The following is a 15,402-nucleotide window of genomic DNA, read 5'->3' on the forward strand; positions in this document are numbered from 1 at the left end:
ACAGTAATGCTGGTTGCTAGGCAGCAGCAAGAAGAAGATGTGAGAGACTGTGCATGAGCATCTTGGCAGCATGTGAAGTCCGTGAAAGCACTCTGCAGAGTCAGTGGGCCACAGGACTGCAGCAGATGAGATGCTGTAAAGTTTAAGTGCAACGGTTCAGTGAATGAGAGTAGACACAGATGCAATTGATGGATTACTAGACAGTCGTGAGGGACCGTAGGGTTCGCCCCACGTCTGCGGTGAAAAACACAGTTTAAATCATAAACCTGTGACCTTTTGTGTTGAGATGGGTAGAGAAACAGGAAGTGACGCAGGCACATTTCTCAATTAGGCTCCATGTTCCTTATCATAATTAGAGAAAGCTTTAGTGTTGGACAATTACAGTGGAAAGTACAGTATAGCTTGGTAGAAGTTCAACTTGTTGGGTTTCTGTGTAAAATGCCCCTTAAAGATGGGTTTTCTTAATTAGATGTAACTAATTTAATTGATTGCAATAAAATTATTAACTTGCGAAAACATTATATTTCCACCTCCAACCAAACCTCACGTCAGATAACCCTTAAAAGACTAATGAAAGGTACCATAAAGGCTCCTGATTATAGTATTTTTGAAAAATGTAATGAATCTCTGGTCTCGCGGGTGGCGGGGTTGCCCCCCCCCCTCCCCCACTATAGATACACTTCAGGTGGAGCTTTGTTTGGTTTATTACACACACACACACACACACACACACACACACACACACACACACACACACACACACACACACACACACACACACACACATATAGTCATTTAGTCACATGCATACACACACACACACACACACACACACACACACATGCATGATCATATACATACACACACACACACACACATAGACATACACACTGGCTTGTTCACCTGCATGCTGGCTCTCTAGTTTTTGGGTTTAGGTAGCGGTAGCGATAGCTTAGCTCAGACTGCGATCAGATCTCAAGATTTAGGTCGATTGCTGTTCGTGTTTTGGTTGGCTCCGTGCCGGTTTCGTGCTTTGTTTGTGGTTTTTTGTTGCAGATTTCCAGTGCTTGACGTGTGTCTCCGTGTGTTCCTGCTTCCTGGATTGGCAGTGGATGTCGTCACCCCCCCCCCCCACACACCCTCCCCCCCCCCCCCAAAAAAAAAAACAAAAAAAAAACACTGGGTTTGTATGTGTATAGTTATGTATGTGTACGCATATGTGTGCGTATATATATGTATATATTACATATAGTAATAATGCACATATATACACTTTTGGTTTCTACCGTCATGGTATCAATCAATAATATGTGTGCAGACAAGGTAAAAAAAAAAAAAAAAAAAAAAAAAAATGTAATGAATCTAAATGAACATAGCCTGTTGAACAAAAAAATTATATTAATTTGAAACCTTTACAGTGGGATAAAACCTTAAACAAGACCAAAAATGACAGTCGTGTTCAGCCAACACTGAGTTTATACAAACGGCTGGTTGATTTGCTGAGCGGTAACATGGCGGATGACGAAGTGATAACGGCTAGCCATTGGCTAAGCCAACTGTCAATCAATCATATGAGAAATAAATGTATTACTCGATATTAACTCTCCTGCTGTGATACAAAAAAATGTCCCCCTCAGAGTTGTCAGGGGTGTAAAATCAAATGATTGAGACCTAAATATTTTTTGAACCAGGCTAAATATGTTTATTTCTGCTCTGAAGTTGGACATTTTAACGTGATTCATTTGAGATTGACCTGCTTTTGTAGCCGGTCTCTAGTGGTCAGTAGAGGAACTGCAACGAATCTTAGTTCCTTGTGAGCCTTAATGTGGAAGTTAGATGTTTGACACTTGGACAAAACACAGCCGTCATCAATCAGGGCAGTCAAAACACACTGGGAGCCAGACTTTCGAAATAAAACAGGAAACGAGTCAAACACAACCAATCAAGAAGAACCAAGAAACACAAAGAAACGCAACAACAGACCACTCAGACAGAATAAAAGTCCAGTTTGACAGTTTGGGGCGTCTTAGCTTTGAAATTATGTCAACTATTGAGGTTTTCAGGTCTGCAGGGTATCCAGAATATCTACCATCTACCCTCCCCATCTTTACCTCCAACCAACTTCCCATCAGGCCGTGTTGGCTGCACCTTGGATGTGGGTGGTGCAAAGCCGTAACACTTATTTCAAGACAGTAACTACTTGCACAAGACGCAGGGTGATTCTGCCTCCAAAAACCAGCTGCTATATCAGTGCTGTGTAGATATGGTTTCTAAAGGAGCTGTACTGTACGTCTGTGGTACTTTGACCAAAGCACTTTAAAGGCATTTTATTAAGATCTTCGAAAACTGTGACTTGAAAAAAAAAAAAAGCACAATACGTCTCCTTTATTATTTCGCTCATATCTATTCTTCCACTGTCAGTGGGAATGTGATAAAAGGAGAGAAAAAAACAGTATAACAGAATAGATGAGTACCTTTGACTCGATCTCACCTTTCATCTCTTTCTGGTCGTTCTCAAAGCCGCGCACCTATTTTTTACATCCATACTTTGATTCTATTGAAATTACCCAGGAGGTCCAATTTTTGCATGAATACACTGAGAGATAAATCTGCTTCGCTGCCAAGGAATAACCTGTGGTGCACATAAAAGTCTTTGTTATGAAGAGTGAAAATCAAGATTCCAATTTAACATCCAATTAATCATCTAATTGCACAGTGATATGCGTTGGGGAATGTTGGTTAGCACTTTCACCTCGCTATAAGAAGGCTGCTGCTTCAGATCTCAGCAGGATGGTTTCTGAGCGGCGCTTGCACAGTCTCTGTGTTTTAGCAGGTTCTCCCAAAAATCAAGGGGCACTTAATGTACTGTACCTAATGAAGTGAGTGTATATTATATATCTGCGGTACATGAAAAGGGCAAACCTCCAAAAGCACAAAGTGTAAATATGATCACAACTGACTGAAATAAAGACAACAAGAGATTTGGAATCTAATGTAGAAAATGCCATGATGATATGTATATATATATATATATATATATATATATATATATATATATATATATATATATATATATATATATATATATATATATATATGCTGCTGCCACAGTATGGAGGATTTTTTGTGCCAAAATTAAATAAATAAATACATCATTAATTAATTAAAATGGGAATGAAATATATCATTAATTAATTAAATGTGTCATTAATTAATTAAAATTAGAATGAAATATGTCATTAATTAATTAAAATACAATTCATTTTAAGTAAAAATATATATTTATTATCTCAGCATTTAATTAATTAATGACACATTTAATTAATGATTTCGTGTTACGTGTGAATCATGAAATGTAAAACTGCATTTAATTCATATTATGGAGGATTTTTTGTGCCAAAATTAAATAAATAAATACATCATTAATTAATTAAAATGGGAATGAAATATATCATTAATTAATTAAATGTGTCATTAATTAATTAAAATTAGAATGAAATATGTCATTAATTAATTAAAATACAATTCATTTTAAGTAAAAATATATATTTATTATCTCAGCATTTAATTAATTAATGACACATTTAATTAATGATTTCGTGTTACGTGTGAATCATGAAATGTAAAACTGCATTTAATTAATTAATGACACATTTAATTAATGATTTCGTGTTGCTGAATCATGAAATGTAAATGTAAAACTGTCAGTTTCACTCGTCAAACTCAGTGGGCGGAGCTAACGCGAATCCAGTGGAATCCACTGTCTGCTTTGGTCTGAAACTGGAGGTGGAAGGGGAAGCCTTTCTAAACATGGCAGCTGTGAGTTCGGAGGATTTTCGTGAACTTTGTAGAGAGTTGGTGAGCGATATCTTCAACCTTGCAGAGTATGTGGAAAGCAGGACCTGCTGACCCCGAGCATGTAGCGTGTAAAGCAGAGGAAGTTCCTCTGCTTCCTCTGCTGGATTCGGGTTAGCCCCGCCCACTGAGTTTGACGAGTGAAACTGACAGTTTTACATTTACATTTCATGATTCAGCAACACGAAATCATTAATTAAATGTGTCATTAATTAATTAAATGCAGTTTTACATTTCATGATTCACACGCAACACGAAATCATTAATTAAATGTGTCATTAATTAATTAAATGCTGAGATAATAAATATATATTTTTACTTAAAATGAATTGTATTTTAATTAATTAATGACATATTTCATTCTAATTTTAATTAATTAATGACACATTTAATTAATTAATGATATATTTCATTCCCATTTTAATTAATTAATGATGTATTTATTTATTTAATTTTGGCACAAAAAATCCTCCATACCACAGTAGGGCACACAAAGATATATTTAACTCAAATTCACCTCAAGACTGCATGAACGTGGTTTTTATTCCCTTTTGACCCCTTATAAGCTACTTTTCCCAGGTGGGCCACTGCAACACGTTGAAATTCTGTCCACGCGAAAATGATCACATTGTGCCGTTACATAAATCATATTTTCCCTTCTTACTTGAATCTGAAAGTTCACGTGTGCCACGAATACCAGCTAATCTTTCACTTTGAGCTATCAGCGTGATGCAGATGCAGCCTTACACCCTGCATTTCCCTCCACCCAAACTACATAGCCTGTTTTTCACACCTTCATCTCAATAATCTTTCCAGAGCATGAGATTGTTAGACTTCTGAAAAGATAAAAGAAAATCAAAGAGTGCTGTGCTTCATCGCCGTCATGGTAGATAAGGCCTTTTACTGTCACATGAAATCAGGGGCTGTTGACTGAAAAACACTCCAACCTAAGGCTATTGCAAAACCATCACGATCATTTCAAGTCTCGCCATACCATCCTTACAAAGGCTGGAAAGATATATCTCCACAGACCAATCTAACTTGCCCACCACTGCAACACACGAGTGATGTCCGTCAGGAAGAGATGACGGTGGGAAGACTTCATCCACGCTGGGAAAAGGCTGTTTCATCTGTCTTGTTGCCCCATCTCAACATCTTAACAAACAAGGGCCACGTGTTTTCAATCATGCGGCTCTCGTTTTAATTAAAACACCACTCAAATTCCAACAGCACCAGTTTGTGCATGCAGTTAACGCTTTCACGCTTTCAAACCAGCCATTTAAACAATGGCCCAGGGGAAGCCTGCGGCTATCTGCAGATGACTTGCTCAAAGTTAACACAATGAGGACGGCGCAAAGACGAACGTTAGGGAGGCTGCATAATTAGTCTACCTGAGGCGGTGGGACAATCGCGCTAACCAGAACAAGTCACCCCAGCTGTTTAGATCAACTAAAAAACAAAAACCCAGGAGGGAAATGGCAAACAGAGATGTCAGCATGACACTTGTCTTAGTTTCATTAGAGATTAAGAGATCCGCATGGATTCAGTGCACATCAAATCAGAGCATTTACAATCCACCGAAAAATGAAGACGATGCTCGGCCTGTTTTCCATAAAAAGAATGCAAAGCTGCAGTCCAATTACTAATGCTGTATGTTACTTGCAGCAGACATGAGTGGGACATCAGACTGTCTGCTTGACTCACCACATGTCAAATCCAAGTCATTCATAACAGTGACGAGGGGAGGAGGGTGCCGAAAGTCCGTCTTTCCAAGGCAGATGTTTCAGGGCAATTATATAAATTAAGCTGTCAGATGGGTCACGAAGGACGTTTGTCTTCCAGGCTCGGCTAAGCCACTGGGCCTCCCTTCCAAACACAAGTGGCTGATTGGAAGGCAGCTGAGGGGAGCTCTGCCTCCATCAGGATCACCAACAGTACTTAAAAGCAAAATCTTTAATCTAACAAATACATGTCATCTCAAATCTGAGCTGGGGAAGTTTCCCAGGGCAAATATTCTTATTCAATGTTCCTTTGAGAACAGACATACAAACTTGCCTCCTTTGGACACAGAAAATACATCATTTACATATTTCAGAACATCCAGAAACTCATCATTTGTTTGCTTTAATACCATGACTGTATACGAATCGTATGAATGTTGCACAGCAGTCAACCATTTTATCATTTTGCTTTCTTTCAACAGTCTTGAGGGACATGTTGAAGTCTACAAGATATATATTTTTTCTTGTCTATTTTCATTCTAATATAGTTGTTGCAAATTCGTCACTCAAATAGGACTCCCTTGGGTACCGTTGTGCTGGCGAGGCAGTCTCCATCTCCAGTTTCTCTCATCTCTGCAGATGCATATTTTTCTCATTTCCCAAAGGCGTGCCTTCATCAGACTTGTCATTTTCAATTAGCTATACTCTAAATGCCCGTCTGTTGGCCCATGTCAATAACAATTCAATTTAAGAGGATGAGGCAGCTGTAACTTGAAGATTTATTTCGTTTAAATCAAGGTTAGCAGATATGCTACTTTGCATTTCATCTCACACCTGTCCCCCAGTGGATTTACGAACGATTTTAAAGCATGCACTGGAAGCAAATAACCGATTTTACATTCGATAAGGACATGGGTAAACTCTAATTTGTGCCAAGAGGCGGAGGCACAGCTGTGCACAACTTCCAGGTCCCCAGATATGCAGGTGGATGTCGTTTGGATTACTGCATCTGCTGACTCCGACTGCACTTCCACTGCCAAGAGGAGGCCCTTTTAAATAATCTTTGGAAATTGAACCATGTCATAGAGTGGGCTACTATTACATCACTTCAGCACATCACATACATATAAATATTGAAATAAGGATGCCTTCAAGTTATGCTTCTATCATTAAGTCCTAATGGATGCTATAAAACAGTATCAGGCAAGCGTGCCACCATTGCACTATAATAACACAGTATCTTGCATGATTTCAGCACTGATAGAATGTGCATGTCACACTTAAATTATTTATCAACGTGTCTAATTATAAAAATCATTAAAGTATGAAGAGTCAAAGTAGCATAATTAAAAATAGAATCTGTCCTGCAAACAATATATCAAAGTAGACACGGTGCAATATATTGTGCTATTGTGTGGGACATAACAGTGAGATGGATGCGCTAAACTTCCAAAGCTTCAAACCATGCAAACTCCAAAAGACTGAGTAGGCTTTCTTTTTTTCCTGGGCATATCCCACGCATATGCACATACAATGCACACACTGTAATGTAGATAGCACAACCTGCAGGTCAGCATGTGTCAAAAGAGAATTTTGAGCATCAAAATAACAGAAAAAAACATTCTCCTCTTTGCAGGAAATTACCATAACCCTTTCTGCTTATTCCTGGAATGTTTCTGTTTTCTTGTGAATCTCCTGCCTTCATGTAGCATATTGGAGCGGTACAGTACATCTGCTTTTCCCTCTGGCTCAGTTTGCATCGCTGATATTTCTATCTGCAGAGTTTCTGAAGTACCACTTGATCTGGTGATAATGTAACGTCAAACTCCGGGTTGACTGAAGCAGGCAGGACACAAACCAGCGTCTGTGTTTTTAGAAAGGAAAACTGGTCCGAAAGGTTTAAAAAATGGACATCTTCAGCAATCTTGAAGATTGTCGTGACACAATTTGTGACTTTAGATTAGTAACCAGCAATAAAAAAATACTACAATGCTATTTCTTAATGTATCTAAGTGGACCTACATTAAAAATGAAGGATATGCTGACAGCAAACAGATCTTTACAAGCTGTACTTGGCAGACTTAATTCTATCCGGCATCATTTCACTAATTGATGTCATTAAAAAGAAAGCCACACATACTTCAAATAAAGAAAAGGAAATGATTTCCTAATTGAGTAATTCCTTAATAACATCAGATTCTCCCCGTGCATGGGCTGAACACGGCTCCAGAAAAGTCAGATCAATAAGATCAAACATGTGTATGTGAGCCCTGGAGCCTCAACACAAAGCCCAGCTGTCACCAGCACCTCAGATGAGAGCATCACACCAAACATCCAACCGCAGAAAAAGCCACAAAATTAGAGTTTGGGGGAAATTTGCATATCTGTGATTAGATCATTCCTGTGGGGCCACTTGTGTGGTAAGTGGTGTGCTGGAAGCCTGCAGCTCTGCTCTGCTATTTAAAGTATATTTCAAAGCCTTTGTCTAAGTTGTTCGGTTCACTGTATAGGACCCATTTGATCCCAGCTATATACTGAAAAGAAAAGAAAAACCTGAAGCTGCCAAAGGTGTTAAAAATAGTAGAAATGTATCATTTGGACCTTTCTTGCAGAGCATCCTGTCACACTCACACACTTCAAAATGAGAATGTGAAGGTTTATGCATTGGTTTCAAAAAATAAAATATAAAAAAAAGGCTAGAAAAACACTCGTCTGAAGCATGATAGAGCCTCTTTCAATAAAAATAGTAGAAATGTATCATTTGGACCTTCTTGCAGAGCATCCTGTCACGCTCACACACACACACACACAACCAGCTGCACGTGAGCATAAATCTTCATTCATTTTTAAGGGAAAGAGAAACAGTGATAGAAATCTGATCTGATCTGAAAACTCGATCTGATTTTCTTTAGGAATCTCCACCAACCAACACGTCGTCGGCAGAACTTTGCGTTTACGCAAGCTGCGTTCAAGTCCAGCCTGAATGAAGCAAATACAGTAGAAGCAAAGTGAAACATTGTACTCACAGGAATGTATTTTTTTGTTTTTTTGTTATAAAAGTCCCTCGGTAAACGTGCGTCCCCTCTCCCGGCCGGAGGATAGCGGCTGCTGTGAGCTGTGAGCGGCCGTGCCGTGTGTCTGCTCAGGTCCGGTCCGCGTCTCCCTGCGCGCGGCTCCGTCTGCCCGCACCGCGCACGCGGCGCATCCTGGCGCAAAAAAGATGACAATATCAGCTCTCTCTGCCGAAGCCAGAGCTCTCCATCCACTCCGGGGTTCTCTGTGATGGTGTTGCTGCGTCGTGGAGGAGGACGGAGGGTTGTTTGGTCTTTCCTCGCACTAGTCTGCTTCTGCCACTGCAGCCGGCTCAGGATGCCTCTCCGCAGCGGAGCATCCCACCTCAAGCCTGATCTATGGTCCTGCGTTACATCGACGCAGAGTCTACGGCGTAGGCTTCACGTGCTGAGGGAGGGAAAAAAAAACAGGAAAAAGGTGGTCCTCACATAGTTGTGAGGTGTGGCGTCGCGTCGCTCTCTGCCCCCCGTCCAACCTCAGTTTATCTGCTAAAGTTAGTTATACAGTAGACACGGGCACACTTTTTCCCTCTGTATTACAATTATATTTTATCTTCCCAGTAGAGGTTCCTACGGGGCTTTTTTTCCCCCCTTTCTGTCTCATAAAGATGTAAAGCTTACAACCCCATTAAGGTTTAATTAATGATCATCTCTGGCTTCAACCCCAGTGACAACACAAGAGAATTGTATAGAAGTTGATGGATATTAAATATGTAAAATGTAAAATGAGATTATGTCAAAAAAAATAATAATAATACAGGGTTCATTATCATGTTCGTCATCCGATATCAACATGATATGGCCACCAGAGGGCAGTATACATTGGTAGCGCCGACAAGTAAGGAGCTCTTGAGATATATATATATATATATATATATATATATATATATATATATATATATATATATATATATATATATATATATATATATATATATTTATTTATATATTGTTTGTGTTAAAATATCTGTTTCAATTTCATCTGAGGGAATAACTTATCATTTCTATTATCACAAGGAGTCATCATCTGGGTCTCACAGTCCAAACCAATCTTAAGACACCCAAACCAAGGGTGTCATGGTTTGATTTCAGTTCCTGTTTTATTTTGAAACCCGTGTCTGTGTTTCAGTTCTGTCTTAACTTTCATGGGTCCCATCTGCCCTGATTGTCTGCACCTGTGTCTCGTCAACCCTTGCTCCCTGCTGGTCCGTACTGTTTCTTCCCTCAATGTTTCCTGTCATGCTTTTGGGTTTTTGCTCTCATGTTTTTTTTTTGTCCCTGCTCTGCAGTGCTTTTGGTTTGCTTTTGACTTAATAAATAACCTTTTTTGGAACTCCTGCCTCCTGGTCTTTCCTGCATTTGGGTCCTAATCAACCTATTTGTGACAAAGGGGGTCTTAAAGCAGTGGTTCCCAACCTTTTTTCCTTGGAGCCCCCCCTACTTGTGTCTAAGACCAGCCGGGCCCCCCGACCCGTACGTACTAGCACCAAAATAGTCTTTATTTGAAAAAAATTCACATTAATTATCTTTTTTTGATACATTTCTCTTTGGTTTACTCTCTATACATATGACTTTTTTTTCTCCAATGTCACCAATGTATAAAATATGCACAAAAGGACATAAAAGGACATAAAAATATTTCTGAAAAATGTCTCTTTTAATATGAGACGAAATTTTTTTAAACATTTTTCTTTAACAACCTGTTGGAGTAAATTAAATGTTTAGTAATGACATAATAATAAGGAATGAAATAATTTCCTGTGTTTGTCACCAGTGTATAAAAAACACAAAAAATATTCAAGACATTCATAAATTATTCCTAACAATGTCTTATGAATGACTCATTCGCAAATAATAATATACAACTAATAATAATTTTTACAATTGCATAATTTCAAAGCAGACAAAGTTTTGCGCTCCCCCAGAGATCTCTGGCGTCCCCCCAGGGGGGGCCCGGACCCCAGGTTGGGAGACACTGTCTTAAAGGGACACATCTTAAGTAAACCAACTAAACGCTGATGAAAGAAATGAGAAACAAGAAACTAGAGTGTATAAGGACTGTTTTATATAGGGAGCTAAAAAAACGCTTAAAGTTCTCTATGATGTTTTTATATATAGTTGCAGATATTAATTAAAAAACGTCTTGCTAATACTTCAAATATCTGGCATAGGTGTTAGCTTGGCTTCTCAAAATAATCCAACGCAAGTGCTACAATTGGCTTCAGACCTGATATGTGTTGAGGGAAGTAATTATCTGCCGTACTTTGTCTAATCAACTTCAAACTCACCACAGAAACTGTCTGACCTCATTAATTAATTCAGTTTCATTCAGATCTAAACTAACTCATTTATCTCAACTGACCAAGCCTGCATTAGGAGGTCACATTTGTACCAGCAGACTAAATTAGGAGGATTTTCTTTGAAACAGCCATAATTACTTAAATTTTTGTCTCTCCTCCGGTGTGTTTGGTCTTTCCAACAGTGTTTAAGTGCATAAATAATTCTGTGTAGTTACGTTACCCACTAGGTGGCATTTAATGGAACACCACCGAGTTAAGACAACCCAAGGACAATTTTCACTTTTTTTGAAAACACAAAGTTAAAATGACTTTGTTTTGACATTTGTGGTTGATTTTTGATAACCATTATTTCGTTCTGCAATTTTTTTTGGTCCCAAACGAAAAAAAGAAAAATCTCCAACCCACAACTAAGAGATGTTTAAACACTAAAATCTTCCTTTAACGATCATATCTACAAAAAAAAAAATATATTTTTGTACATAAGTCTTCTAACCTGAGATTTTATTTTCATTGTTTAGTAGATCTACTCCTTTGTTTTCTTGAATGCAACATCTTTAATTACTGGTATCATGTATTCCTCTTTTAGACGCAGCACAGGCCACTGAGCCTGAATGTCTGAGGATGACTGGTTGGGCTTTAATGCGCTAACCAAGGACTTTCTTCGACCAGACAAGTGGTTATTGATGATCACAACTGGCAGTAGACGTCCCTAATTAATACACCACTTTAACTTGATCATTGAACTTCAAAATGAGAATGTGAAGGTTTATGCATTGGTTTAAAAAAATAAAATATAAAAAAAAGACTAGAAAAACACTCGTCTGAAGCATGATAGAGCCTCTTTCAATAAATCCATGAAGGATGGATGCCCAAAAAGAAAAACTTGTGCATATTGCATTGAGTTATGTTGTATGTGAATGATAAAACATTTCTAATATATGTTTTTCTTATTATTCTATCTTGTGCATTTGGAGAAGTTTAAAAATATGCAGCAGACTCCCCACCCTCCAAAGAGAGCATTAATGGTCCTAGACTAGGGAGTATATAGATTAGTTTCCTCTGTTTCTCATATCAGTTACATAGCTCATATTGCCACCCACTTTTGTGAGTCTTTGACAATATGGAGCTAACAGCCTATCTCTGCCCTCCATCATTAATTAAACAGCACCCAAGACTGAGTGCTCTTCCTTTTTCACAATTGATCCATCCTCTTGCTTGTAGCTCTTATCAGCTCTTAGATTGCATCTTTTGAAAAGCAGTTTTTTACGGGTCCATTTTTACAGCTTCACTTATTAGGGCTGACGTTACTGTGAGAGCTGTGCTGATAATGTGCACAATGAAATGTATTTTCATAAAAATCATCATGTTGAACTTGAAAATGACATCCTCGAGAATCGTTTGGTGTTATTCTTTCACAGAGACATGCTGTTGTTAATATACAAGCCTCTACAAGCCCACTTTAATGACAAACAAGTCAGAAACTGGCCAAGTACATCAAAAATCAGATTGTAAATCGTTTCAAATCTGAACCGTTGCACTTTGACAGATGTTGTTCTTCTCTGCAGCCAGATCCAGAAGTCTCTTTGCTATTCTATCCCACTGTCATTAAGAGTGCTTTCAACATGCCAATGTGACGTCTCAGAAGCATGAACGATTACGTAAATTCAATCAGCTGGGTCAAAGAACGCGGTGGCTGGCCTGCGTACGTTGTAGTCTTTGAAGTTCTCGCCTGATGCGTTCTTCAGCTAACACAACGGCACACATCAGCTGCTTTTGTGAATTTTCTCTGGAGCTGAAGGTTTCTGAACTGACAGATAAGCATTTAACAATGTTGAGATGTTGAGTTTTTCATTTACAGTTCACAGTTGACGAAATTATTTTCGCAATCAAAAGCAAAGTTTCAATTGGCCATCAGAGAAATCTAACAGTTTTTGTAATTACCAACTACTTTTATGTGACTTTTTTTTCATGATCGTGATACCAGAATGCATTTGGTAATCTCAAAGTCTTTAATCACAGAAGACCTTCTTGGTATCGCGCTAGTCTTTATTTCTTTTCACACATTCTTGATGAGAAACAACTGGTAGCATTGGCGTTCTCAGTTAACCATTCTCCACGATGTTGGCTGCAGATTTCCTGTTCTCCTTCTTGTAATACTGCCACAGGCCAAATGTTTCTACAAGTATCGGATGTTATCCTCCAGAATTTTAACAGAGCCTCTTTTCCAAGGACCATCTAAAGTCCAAAGCGTATTTTGACAAAGAAAAGATGTCTGAGCTATCAATTCTGTGGTCAGACAGGGGTAATATTGAGTTGTTTGAACGCAAGGACGTGGCTGTCATTTTGGTGAAAGGGAAAAAAAAAAAAGAAACATTACACTGTGTCAAGCAGGGTAACAGCAATGGAAGCTTTGAATAGTATTTTTCCTCCTTCTGCCACTTCACCATTCAGCTTTGTCAAAGGAAATTGCATCGTGAGAAAACTGGGCATGCAGAAAAAACTTTGGCACATTGCACTTTCCCCAAAAAGATAATGACTCAAAACATCGACGGAGGGCAGCAAGAAATTAACAGAGAACATCAACATTTTCAGTTCAGACGTGACTCAAATCCGGATTCTGCACCACAGACGAGAGTGAAGGAAAGAGAGCCGTCCGAACCCGAAGCCCATGCAGACCCATGCGGCCCTAGAGCGCACTAGAAATCTTAGTGACTGATTAGCGCGTTGACGGATCAGGTGTACCTCTGATTCCTGCAAAAGTATGAAAACTTTAAGATTTAAATCTAAGTGGCATGTGGAAGTCACGTCCCAGTTCTTTTGCAGTTTGTTAAACAACCAGTGGGTCAAGCGTGCACTCTTGAAATAATGCCTGACAAAGCAAACTCACAAACTGGTGCCGGAAACTGGAGACACTTTGACAAATTCTGCGTATCCGATACTGGCATACAACAATTTTATCCCCCGTTATCCTCAGTTTAATGTGCCGTTTCTTTCCTCCCTTGGAGATTAGGAGACTTATAAGCAACAGCACACTTGTGAAATGTAATCACAGCTTTGAAGGAAAACATGACATGTTTGTTACTAAGTCGGCAACTGTCACATATAATTAGGGACGTGGTTCTTTGCTGAAACAAAGGCGCGGGGAATTACGGCCTGACACTAAATGTCAAGCAGTGACAGGAGATTTATAGTCGTATGCAAAACTGCAGACAAGCAAAGGCAAGCCAATACTGGCATGTGCAATTCACGCTCACAGGAAAGCAGAAATAAATTTCATCCTTGTCTATAATCCAATATTTAGATTTAATGCGGGCATGCAGGGCCGACCAAATGTGTCTATGTCGGAACAAATTCCAGAGTAAAGGGTTTAATTGTTCTCTGTTATGAATTAGATGCAAGTAAATCACAAGCTGCGCTTGCAGCAGTCAGACATATGAGCTCATATAGCCGTTTCTTATTTAAATCAACTTCTTGGCTCGAACATGTCTGTGATCAGTTATATCACTTGGCAGAATCTGCTCCTCTCATAATCCTCCATCAATCAAGCCTGTCTTTTTCAGTCAGTGTGGGGAAAAAAATACTTTTACACGACTAACAACCCAAGTGTATTACATCTGTTGTTTGCAGGCTGGTATTCCGTGTTGCAGCTGACTGACTCTCAATTTCCCAAGAAAGGGCTAAAGAGATGGCTATCCTCGGCATTTGAGCTAGCACAGCAGTATCCCTGAACCAGACGTCTTAATTTATCTTCATTACACTCTCAGAGCTGCGTTGCTCCGTGCAGCTTTCCACTTCGCTACCACTCAGAAAGCTGCAGCGATTTGTGTCCTGACAGAGAGCAACTCTCATACTTTTGAGGCAATCCAGTGAAATATTTATTTATGAGATTATTTTGTCAAAATCAATATTTAATTTGCTGTTGTTTTTTTTTCCCCCCATTGCATAAGCCACTGGTATGATGAGGTTTAATTGTTTATTCTATTTGTGCACATGTTCATTTTAATGTTTGCGTGTAGAATTTGCTGAGTGTAAGTCTAGCAATAGTTTGTTCACAGTCTCCTCTTATATCAACTGGGGGAAACAGAAAGGGCTACAATTACAGGTTGGTGAGTTGCACAAATGCTGGTGTTCTGAGAGTGTTTCGATTTGTTTATCCTGTAACGGTGTGCACAAGTCCATCCTCAAGAATGTGTGCTTTGTGCTTGCTGAGTGCAAGAAAAACTCTCGCACCATTCCGCTTACAGTGTCCTTTGATATAAACTTCAGGAAAAACATAAAGGTACACTGGTGCAGATGGTGAGTTACATTAACATGCACAGCAAATTTAGGCAATTTGTATTTATTGCTCAGCAGATGCTGACTAGATAGAGGTGGTAAATTATCATTTGGTTGGTAGACTGATTCTTTTCATTACCGGTAGCACCAACATCTGCTGGGTGGAGTGGTAATGCATGC

General features: G+C 39.0%; 1 protein-coding gene across 2 annotated transcripts in view; it reads right to left on the reverse strand.

Annotated features, from left to right (window-relative positions):
• cntn5 (contactin 5) overlaps window positions 1-8,644 on the reverse strand; it is a 143,915-nt gene extending 135,271 nt beyond the window's left edge. For both annotated transcript variants that reach the window (XM_061719791.1, XM_061719789.1), the window contains exon 1: window positions 8,603-8,644. The gene's annotated coding sequence lies outside the window, so the exon portion shown is untranslated. The remainder of the gene's footprint in view (window positions 1-8,602) is intronic.
• Window positions 8,645-15,402: the final 6,758 nt, after the last annotated feature.

The sequence above is a fragment of the Cololabis saira genome, chromosome 4 (genome assembly GCF_033807715.1).
Source record: "Cololabis saira isolate AMF1-May2022 chromosome 4, fColSai1.1, whole genome shotgun sequence".
NCBI classification, from domain to species: domain Eukaryota; kingdom Metazoa; phylum Chordata; class Actinopteri; order Beloniformes; family Belonidae; genus Cololabis; species Cololabis saira.